Raw genomic sequence first — 12,461 nt, forward strand, 5'->3', positions numbered from 1 at the left:
GATCACAAGAGTACCTTAAGCATTCTTGCCTAGTGATCTCCTTATGGTCGAAATCCCATAAGCGATCACACTAAGCGAAGATAAACACTAAATCTACCAAGGTTTTATGTCTTTGATAGCCTTGAGTTTATAGTGGGTTGGAAGAGCCAGTTAATCGGCTTGTTCCCACTTGGGTCGTTCCTCTCAGGTTGTCCGAGAGCAGGCCCTCTAAAGGACTCTAAACTACACAAAGAGTGGATCAACTTTTGAAAGTCAAGATTTCTGATTCACCACAAGGGTGAAGAGCATACTCTCCTATTCCAATCATTTTCTCCCAAACACACCAAGAAGATTCAGTTGCCTCTTACTCTTGAAACCAAATGGTAAGTCAAGATTTCTGATTCACCACAAGGGTGAAGAGCATACTCTCCTATCACCAAAAGATCTCAATCGTAAGTTTTAATGTGCCTAAAAACAAATAACTAGTATATGCCACACATGAAAAAAAAAAGCAAGAAATTTTGGGTTTTTGTGCTTTGGGCAGCCCTGCAAACAATGTTAGTAGCCCTTGCGCATTTAAAGCTTTGACATGCGTTCTTTTTATGCAATGTTTCAATTTTTTTCATAAGGATGGCAACCTGTAATCACAACTTGTTAGCACCAAAATTTAGTATGAAATAACATAAAAATCTGCAATAAAAAGTGGTGAGTTGCCTCAAAAATCCAATTTATCTTCCAACCAAGTGCATGCAAAGAAAGTGCAAGTTAATCACAAATGCTCTCATTTTTACTCTTTGATTTTGACCTAGTCAACAAGATTGGACTTGTTTACTATGATTTTGTATCCAAAAATGAAAATAAAAAGAAGAGACCCCTATAAAAAATCAGAGAGCTTTCCAAAAATGGAAGAAATTTTTAAAAATATCTTCATTTGCGCTCTAGAGATCAATTTTGTCAAAACAGGCCAAATTTATCAAATCGAGTTTTTGATATTTAATACAACCTCAAAATTCAAAACACAAAGAAATAACCCCCATTAGAATTGAAAACCCTTTCTGAAAATGTAAGTTTTTTTGAAAAAAATGCTGATGTGCGACCAAAAATGACTTTTTATGAAAAAACAAGAAAATATCATAACGTTCGCAAATCATGTCAAAATTATCTAAAAATCAAACTGAAAAATTTTGGACACATACCCAACTTGCAAAAAACATTTCAGAACCAAAATCCAAGCGGTTTAAAAGATATGATCAAATCTTTAAACCAACTAAGTTTTTGGCCTTCAAACCAATTTACTTATGGGTTGGCCTTAAAACCAAAGTGATAATTTTACAAAAGCATTTGATTAGATCCAATATGCTGCTGTAAAAAACTAGAGATGAAAAATAAAAGCAAATGAAGCTAGAAACTTGATTCAAGCCCCACGGTGGGCACCAAAAATGTACACTCGAAAGTGTCCCACTCTAAACCCTTCTATCCAAACGATTCCATGAGTTCAAAATGTTCGGATGCCGGCTTAGAGCTCCCTATCCAGGAAGTGCAAGAGAGTATATTTCAAGAATAAGAAAGCTCTCAGATGAACCTTAGAGATACTCTTCTTGCTAGTAAACCATGCAATGGGAGGTTCCACAGACAAGATGCAAGAATGCAAATGTCTCAAGGAGTTCCTCAAGAATGCAATGCAACTAAAGATTAAGATAGAATGAGAATGCCAAAGTGCAGCTATTCTAAGCATGGATGAGAGTGTTGCAATCCAAATATTAAGCTATGTGAGATAGATTATTGCAAAATAGAAGCTAAACTAACATGCAACATGAATCTAAGCTAAAATGCTATGGTATGAGAGAATGTAGACAAGAAATAGAAGTTCTCCACAAACCTCCAAAGAAACCTGTTAGAAAACCTATAGCATAACAGTGTTCAAAAGATGGATCCTTTGAGGGGGAAATCTCTCTCCCTTTTAAAGTTGTACGGACGGTAGAGATCAAGATGAAGATGGTGGATGATCAACGGTGGAATTCAAAAAGAGGAGTGATCCATGTGCACACACAAGTCAACCAATAGAATATAAGTTGACTTGTCATATAAGACAAAAGTCACAAATCCTTTTCTTTTAATTGCAAAATATAAAAAGGACTTTATGTGTGCACTTTAAGTGGGTTAGAAGAATGAGGTGTTTTATTTAATTAAAAGGGGACATGTTCTTTTAATCAAATAATGAACTTAGGATAGCATAGTCAAACTATAGGTTATAATCAAATAAATTGATTATTAGCAATTTGGTCTAAATAAATGATTAAATTAATTTAGCCAAAATGTTGAAAAGGGGGCTAATAGTCTAGATGACCATTTTTAGGTGATTACAGGACCCACGCCCCATACCCACTGTCTTGCAGGGTACCTGTCATCGTAGGTACTGCGATGACAGATGGTATGATGTACTCGCTATCGTCGCAAGCCCTACAACAGTAGGGTACCTGCGTACTGCGATAGTCGTTTAACACATGCATTATATGTTTTGTTTTTTTATTTATTTATTTTTAATTGAAATATGTGATTCGATTTTAATGTGATATTGATATTAAAGTTATTAAATATTAATAACTTTTAAATATTGATTATTATATATTATTAAATATTAATTATTATTATATAATATTATTTATTATATATAAATTTATATATATATATATATATTATAAATAGAATTTTATTAATAAATTAATTCTTTAATAATTAATCAATTTATAATATTTTAGTTTACTAATATAAATCCAATTTAATCGGTCTTAGAATGAAGGTTAGATTATAAGGATGAATTGTGCTTGTTTACATTGATTTTTTCTTATGTCCTATGGAACACGATGGGGGTCTTTTTCAAATATTGTATACACTCTTAGTAACATCTTAAAATATAGATTTAATGGGTTACGGGGAAAATACTTTTATCTACCAAACAAGTAAATGGGTTAGGTAAAAATGTACAAATTTTTCCACTCGATATCTAAATTTGGAAACAAAAATTGAGACCTCCAAACTTAATTCAACTATTAATTTTAGCAAACCAAAAACATGTGCTTGCATTTTGTGTTCTCACTATGCTTCTTGTTTGGGTTTGGGTTGACTAGTTGGTTATCAGTTATAGGACGTCTACCAGAGGCTCAAGGGTTATGATTGTGATGTCATGATGATGTCTTTTAATCTCGATCTTTTTAAAACTCAACCATGGTTATGTGATGGCATGTTGATTGATATTGTCTTCAGTCTTCTTGCATAAGCTATGATCTATGTAACCTTTTTATGAGATGTAAATCAGTTGTATTTGGATTACTTTCTAGTCACTTTGATGGGATTGAATTATTTATCTGATCTTGATGATGTCATGTTGTGACATGTTTTGACTCAACCAATTTGGAGTCTTCAATCAATATTACTTTGAGATACTTTTTGATTGCTTGTTAAGAACCAATGATTATTGTGATTATCAGTGATACCTTCAGTTGCCAATAGAGAACTATTGTGGTCATGATTATCTATGGATGCTTTTCAATTGCTCATGGAGATTTGATGCTCTTATTGTGTATTATCTTTTGGTATTTTTTCAGTTGCTTGTATAGGACTGTGGTGATTTTGTGATTTATGATTCCATGAGCTTAGGGTAGGTTATCTACTTGTAGTGTCGAGAAGTGGCTTGCAATGGGGGTCGAGGCCCTAAGAGGCTGCCAAGGTAACTCATTGTAAGTTGTTTTAATAAGTGAAAACATCACACCTAATATTGACTTAAATGGACTTAATAAGATAATTTTTTGTTCTCGCCCATGCCTCGAGTGCTAGTATAGACTAGGATGGGAGTAGAGAGAATGCTTGGTTGCGACCTTGCATTCCATAGTATGTCTCGTCTGTATGAGAGTATACTAGTGACCGCATAGGGATCACTAGGGGGTCGGGGTCTATTGAGAGACTGCCAAGGTAACTCTAGCATGATCCGTGTGATGACACTTTCCCGCTTGCATAGTAAGTTTCCTACATGTCTTTGTTGTGCCTCTGGGATTAGATGTTGATTTGTGATTGGAACTTTTGATTTAGTATACTTTTAGGATTCCTGGACTTAGAAATTACTTGTGTTATGTGATTTGATATCTTGTTTGGGACTTGAGATTATCTCCTCAGCACGGTGGGAGTGGACCATTTAGGTTTCACGAGGTTGGGTGGTAGTGTTTTTTTCACTCTTACCATTTGAGATCCGTTTGAGACACTGTAGTGGATACATTCTTTGTTGGCATCTATCTTCATTCTATTCATGGATTAAGCTGGTGGACACGTATCCTTACATTGATGATTTGCATATGTTAGATAATGTTATCTTATGCTTTACTTTGCATGTTAGATTTATTTTCTACATATGATGTGGTATGATTTAGAAGTGGCATTCCTACTATGTTAATATCGATGATCTCTTTGGTGATTTGGGATGTTACGCACGGAGGGATGGCTAGGGCCCACGATGGTCTAATGATGCTATTTACGATTGGGAGGAATCGTGCACTTAGTTAATTATGTTTGTGATAAATGGTTGTCTGTTACGATGGATGTTTATATCTTTTATGATGATGTATCATGTATGACATGTGGTATTATTTACTTTATTGCATCATGGACTAGAAATAGAATGAAGATGTATTTTATTTTCACACATGTCTATTCTTTTAAGCCTTTCATACCCTATGGCATGTACAACGGATGATTGAGCATTTAGAAATGTAATGTATGAACATTGGACTTTTTATTATTATTTTATGTGGATGTAGTATTAGATGGAAACATTAATAGTTATGTTAGATGTGATTTAACCTTAAGGGATCCTTAAGAATGTAACCTGTTATGTATGTATGTTTACTTTTAGTTGGATGTTGTTAATTGCTTTCGCTACTATGTTGTGGATGGTTTTACTTTCATGTTTTTAAATTAAAAAAATGCTACCAAATTTAGTGAAACTTTAGGTTAATTCTTTGGATCCCTTGGCAGGGCATTACAAAACCCAAGTTCTCATAAATGCTTAATAGCATAAAGCTCATAAAACATAAATCTCAATTCAAATCATAAAGTACATCATGACATCCAATCAAATAATCATAAAAGAGAACTCCAAAATGCCTCTGGTGCACATCCTAACTTGGCCAACTAAACAACTCACAAAGAAAGCCATCATAAAAATAAACATCACAAGACTATAAATAGAATATATAAAAACATAGTTTCAGTCATATGATTTGATTTCATCATTTTTCTTGTTTAATTTGTGTCATAAGGATGTGTTTAGAAATAAAGTAAGAATATTCATGTTAATATAAATTGTTATGTTAATCTACTTATTTAAATCAATAAGTATTTAAATATCAAATATCTTTGTCCATATAAAATATCATGCAATATTACCATATTATTAATTTAAATACTCTTAAATCATAAATGATTTAATTAATAACATAAATTTATATTAATAGATTAATATAAATATCAATTTCATTTCTAAAATATTAATTTGACTTCTATTTAAGTCCAATATTAATACTTACTTTTCCTTTAATTCATAATGCAACTAGAGATAAAATTATAAATTCAATTGAATTATTTATAATTTCTCTCATAAAGTCAAATAGTTATTAATTAGATGATTACAAAGTAAACTCCACCACAATTTCTCTTAAAATATAATAGAATTATAAATATTTATTTGTTAACTTCTCTCTTGCATTAATAAATATAATATTGTTTCTATGCAACTAAGAGTTTAACTAGACTTAAAGAATCACTAATACTAACATTCACTTTATATTAAAATGAATAATATTTATTTAATTTTTGAAATTAATAAATTTTTATTTATTTATTTTCAAAAAAAAAAAAAATTCTGAAATTAATAATTAATCATTAAAAAATAAATAAATAAATCATTTCAAAAATTATATTATATTTTTATAAAATAAAAATAAACATGCAATCTCTATTTTTGCATTCCTTTGATCTCACATATCATGCAACCATAATATACTTAGTTTTCTATCTTTAGTATATTTTTTCACATGCATGCATCAATTTAGCTACAACATGCTTTCCTCTCAGTTAATCTTTTATCTTTCCAATAAATTTTGTAATTAATTTATTTTAGATGTAAGAATAATATTTATCTTTTTTTAGAGAACTCTTGATAATCACGTGTTTCTAATGTCAACTTTGAAGTTGAAACCCTTTTTGTGTCAATTTGTTGTTTCTTCTAACTATCTATAGTCAAATGTTCCATATACTAAAAAGGGTTTTAAAATAATACAATCATAATAATTTACTATTCCACAATCAACATTTCTTTATTAATAAGTTTTCCTTTCCAAAATATACAACATTATTCTTTATCCAAAATTCAATACAGTAAAGTAATAAGTATTATGCAAGAACCTAAGAAGACATGAAGTAGATAAATCTCTCAATAAAATTCTACAAAGGGTTTTCAAACCCTACTATAAAACCACAGCTAAAATTTAAGACAATTTATGAATGCATGCAAATCCAACCCCTCTAAAACTTTCAACAATTCTTTTGATCTAATTTTGAATTTTGCTCCCCAAAACCTATGTATCTCTCAAATGAACTACCAACTCCCTAATAAAGAACCATAACCTTAACTAGGGTTTTCACATTTCGAACATGCAAAAGCCTCTCTTTAAAATAAACTTTTATTATTTAATCCTTTCATGCACACTTAAAAAACTTTTTAATTAAAATATTTTTTTATTTTCTTTTCCTCCATTTTATTAAATAATGCTAGTAGTATTTAAAGTGTAGTTTATTATTTATATTAATAATAATAATTAAAGTTTATTATTTAAATGCAACTAAAATTGAATTATTATTAATTAAATAATTATAATAAAATAATATTAAATCTTTAATCTTTTTCATACTCCAATTCTCTGTTTAATCCAACTTCTTAAATTAGACTTTTAAATTAAATCTTTTAAACTGAAGCGCATATTTAATTAATTAAATATTCTCATACTCTAATTTCTCTTTAACCAATTTTTCAAATTAGACTTCCAAATTTAGTCCTTTAAATTAAAGTACATATTTAATTAGTCTTCAATTAATTAAATATTCTTTGTATTTTAATATTTTCTTTTTAATCAAATAACATTTAATAATTCTCAATATTATATGATTAACTCAAATATTATAATTCCATCATATACCATATAAATCACATAATCAAATTCACATAAAAGCAACATTACCAAAACTGACCAAAACTCAAAATTAAACAACACACACAAAGATAAACTCATGGGTTTAAAAAGGGTGGAAAGTCAATTAGAAGTCCTCCTTGAAAGACAAGTATTTAGGTTATGGTTGGTATTGGACCTAAACATTATCGTCACATTCTTACCATTGAATTATTGCAATAGGGCATGCTCATCCTAGCAATTCAAGGAACTCAATACCTAGTACCTACAAACTTGTATAAAAGATGAGCATGTACACATGCATATATATATAAGCTAAATATACAATGGTGAGGAGTGGTATATCATGTAGATTATGGCTATCAGGTGACTATGACTCCCTCCCTCAACCATATCAAACACATCAAACATAAATGTAAAACAGACACACACACACCATACATATGTGAGTATGGGGTAAGTATAATAGTAAATCCTAAATATAAATAATATCATATTCTAACATGAACATCTCACCATCGTGAGGATATAATAACATCTTTCTAAGACACACTATATGACATCATTATAAAAGTAATTTCATTAACTTAAAGTATTATCACTACAATTAAGAAATTGTTACCACCTGACATTATCAATTACTCAACATATCAAAGTATTGCATTTCAAATATCAAATAAGGGCTAACATGTCTACAGAGGAGTCATATAAAAATTTAACAACTAAGTACAATGATAGAAAAGGAGGGGTATTACCAATGCACCTATTAGGATGAATTAGTGGGTTGATCTCTGCTTTGCAACTTTGTTTGTTGATAAAGATCCTTTGAATAATATAATGATTGATGAGACCAAAATTTCCCTTTATTTCATGATAGTTTTAAGATACTTTTTTGATACTTCATTTTATCTTTGTCAAAACATATGTGGACCTATGTTTACTAAACCTATGATAAACCTATGGGTAGAAATTATGCCATCTTTTGCTAGTATTATATATATTATGTAGTATTTTATATAGTTATCAAAATGTGTGTTCTTATATTTCAATTTAATTTGATAAATGTTTATTTGCAAACAAGTCTTTGTATTGAAACTAACCTATTAATGAAGACCGAAGGATGATTAGAGGAATTCAAAAGTTGAGCACTAACAGCATTCAAGGAGAAGAGAATGCTAAAGATCAGCCACGGTGGAGGGAAGTTGTAACGGTTCTAGAAGACACGACAGTGAGTAAGGAGGAACTATGAAGACTTATTGCCTTCTCTACATTTATTTTATGGTGAGCGAATGTTTAGATTTTATTATTCCTGCCTTAAGCCATTATTCCTTCTTCCCACCTTCAGTTGTTATCCTCTTATTTTCTCTCCTGATGATTTAAAGCTAGGTCATTTACTTTTTCTATTATGGAATAAGTGTTGATCTCCTATATATAGGAATTGACCCAAGTGTGTTAGTTTAGCCAGTGAGAAGAAAGAGTTTATGAGAACAAACTGTTAACTTTTACAGTTGTGTTTTTACAAGTTTTATGTTATGTAATGAATTTCTAAAATCTAATGAAATAGTTTTTGGCTTCTCTTTTGCATTAGTAGTTTAGTGAAGCCGGCCAAGGCGGCCCACTTGGAAGGTGGATTAGATTAGGATAGAATATATTTATTTCTAAGAATTCGTAGTGTTGTAAGTAGAAGTTGTAAGTTCCTTCTTGTAGCATCGCACTTTGTGAATGTTCTTGCAGCATATGTGAGAATAGTTATAGTGGATGAACCAAGTTGGAATATTTGTTATCCTTTCATTGTATTTCTGGTATTCATAAAGTTAAGTGTGTTAGTTTCCTGTAGCAATAGCATAAGTTCTTTTCCTTGCATTTTACTTTCCTACATCATAAACTTAGTGACTCATTAAGAGACCTAGTGCACATACTGTGCCAACTATTTCAAGTATACATCCCTGGGTTGACAAGATTAAATGCACCTCATAGTAGGAAAAATAGTCCTTAGTTTGAATATATTATTCCTAAGCATGGCCTAGAGCATGACTATGATACACCTATTGTGAGGCGGATCATTTTTAGCACCGTTGCCAAGGATGGTGTCAAGCTAGAAGCATTTTTGAGTCATAGTTCTTAGATAAGTTTTTTTTTTAGAAATCTCCAGTTTGAAGTTTCTTTCACCAATGTGAAAAGTTTAATTGCATGCATCAAAGAAGAAGAAGACAAGATAAATATGGTAGATTTCTTCCATGGGAGTCTGTTAATTTGAATGAAGAAATTGAAGAAGAAGAAGTTGAGTTACCTTTTGAAGATGCAAGCCCTATTTTTCCCATAGCATCATCATCAAGAGCTAAACCAATAGATATAAGCAGTCTTCAACCTTTCACTGAAGTATTGGCCAATTTTCTTGATCACACTACTCTGAATCCACCAGTTGTTAATCATCTAGTACCCAATGCCCCTTTTCAGCATCAACCTCATAATATAATACCTCTAGTCATGGCACAACCTACTTTTCCATTTCCTCTTCCAAGTCTTGTAACCAATGCTAATCTCAAGAATATACCCCCCACTGCTCTTCCAAAGTTATATGGCCTTGCAACTGAAGACCCTGATACTTTCTTTTTTGAACTTGATATACTCTATTGTATTTTTGACTACAAAAATGATGCCTATAAGCTTAAATTATTTCCAGCAACATTGAAAGAATCAACTCTACAATGGTTCATGGGCTTAGGAGCTAATGCAGTAGGAAGTTGGGATGAAATGCAAGCTCTATTTCTGGATAAGTATAAAGAATATTGTGAGGCATCTAGTTCAAGAGGGGATGATATTTTTAGGATATCATAGAAGGAGGAAGAAACTTGGAAGACTATGTTTTATGTTTCTTATATACACTGCAGAAGAACCCTCAGCACATGTTGTCTAAAGATTCACAAAAGCTAGTCTTTTTGAGAGGTATGAATGATGACTGTCTAGAAGCATTGGACTTGATGGCTGGTGGTGATGTATATCAAGCTTCCTAGGAGGACCTCAAGAAGATCTATCAGAACTATTCAAGGTCAACCATGAAGAAAGGCTGAGGACCTCATTCCATAGTCACTAAAGGAATCAATCAAGGCATTTCAAAGCTCGAGATATCTAACCTATTGTCAGATTTCAAAAAAGACATCATCAATGATGTCACTACACATCTTGACACAATGACTACAAAGAAGAAGCAAGCAGAAGTTGAGTTATAACTAGTTGAATACTACCCTCATTGCCGAAAGCAAAAGAAGGATTGCCAATGTAAATTGGTCGCAAGCATGGAGAACTAGCATCTTCCAACTGAGTACATCAAGATAGATAGAGATGATCATAAAGTATTCTTTGTTGCTCAATGCCAACCATGGGCCCAACATCAAGGTATGCCTCAGGACCCCTTGCAAAATTCAAATTCATATGATAATCAATGGCAAAACTGTAATCCCCAAGGTCCTTCACAAAATCAACCCAATTGGAACAGTGCTAAGCAAAACAACCCACAACAATCCCAATGGCCTTAGAATTCCCAATCACATTGGCCCAACCAATAGAGTAACCAATGGTAGAACCAAAAAAACTACTAGCAAAATCAATAGAACCAATGGCAACCACCCCAAGGGAACTGGCAATCTACAAACCAACGGAGGAGATCTCAACAATGGCCTAAACAAAATACTAGTACTCCACAATTACCACCTCCAATTCTGCAACCTACTCTAATGCCACCACCTACAAATCTTGGACCTCAAAAGAAAACACAGTTACCTGCACAACCTTAGCCAAACCCAAATAGCCAATAGCCACAGCAGTGCATGTATAGAGTTGATGCTCAGCAATATCCTACTTACACCTTGAATGTTGGTGATATACATCTGAGATTTGGTACAACTTTACCAATGCCTAAACTACCTCTTATAACTGAAATACTAGGCTATTGCTAAAACCATTTACTCAACCAATGTTACTATGTTAACCTCAGCTCAATCAGCAATGGAACCTCCTTTTCCATAAAAGTTGATACAAAAGAAACCTGAACAAATAGAGGAACAACCTTTTGATATTGTTGATCAGTTGAAAAATATGCATGTCCAAATACCTCTATTTTAAGTCATTAAAGATGTTCTAGTTTATAGAAAAGCTATTAGGGAAGCCTGCTTGAAGAAACCTAGAAGGAAGAAAAAGGACCCCACCACAGTCCATGTTGTGGGACAATTGGCTAACATCATGCTAGGGAAATTGATCACACCTAAATATTTTGATCCAGGAAGTCCAGTAGTAAATGTCAGTATAAATGGTCTATTTGTTAAAAATGGTTTAATAGATCTTGGAGCTGCTATAAATTTTATGACCAAGGATACTATGAAGAAGTTGAAAATAGAAGGACTAAGAGCTACACCAACAATTTTGCAACTTGTAAATAGTTCTACTGTTACCCCTGATGGGATGATAGAAAATATAGTTGTAACCTTAGATTCTCTAGAATATCCTGTAGACCTCATGATTTTATCCCCCAAAGTTAATCTATTTGGTTACCCTATCATCCTAGGTAGACCATTGTTAGCCATAGCTAATGAAAATATAAGTTGCAGATCATGGAATATGACCATATCAAATGGCCAAGCAACAAAGAAATTTGATTTATATCCTCCAGTCCAACCATTACTAGATCTAAGCACATCTATTTGGCTAGATTTAGGAGATGAAGAAGAAGAGTTAATTCTATAGTACAACTCATGATGTTGCATAGATAGTCTTTTCTAAAATTGCAAGAGGAAGATTTAGTACTTCAAAGTATCTTCACTAACGCTTGTGTGGTAGAAAAAGATGTATCTAAAAGTTGTGTTGAAATTAATAACATATGAGGAATGTGATAAGAATTGTACTTTGCTCAAAGAACCTAAAATTCTTTATCCACTTTTACCTTTTGAATTAGAAGCAAGTCCAATCTCTTAAACTACTATGATAGAGTCCACCACTACTATTGAACTGACTTAAGGTCATAATCTCCATATTAATCCAAATTAACACCCACACAGATGGAATAGTTAAAAGAATTGCTTCAAAGGCATGAAAAGGCCTTTGCATGGGACTATAGTGATATGAAAGGGTTGAGTCCTACATTATGCACTCATAGGATATACATCAATGAAGGTTGTCTACCACTTCATCAACCCCAGAGAAGGATAAATCCAAACCTTAGAGAGATAGTTAAAATTGAATTGCAAAAATTGC

Source organism: Cupressus sempervirens, chromosome 1 (assembly GCF_028749045.1).
Source record: "Cupressus sempervirens isolate cs-2001-9-10 chromosome 1, ASM2874904v1, whole genome shotgun sequence".
Lineage (NCBI taxonomy): Eukaryota > Viridiplantae > Streptophyta > Pinopsida > Cupressales > Cupressaceae > Cupressus > Cupressus sempervirens.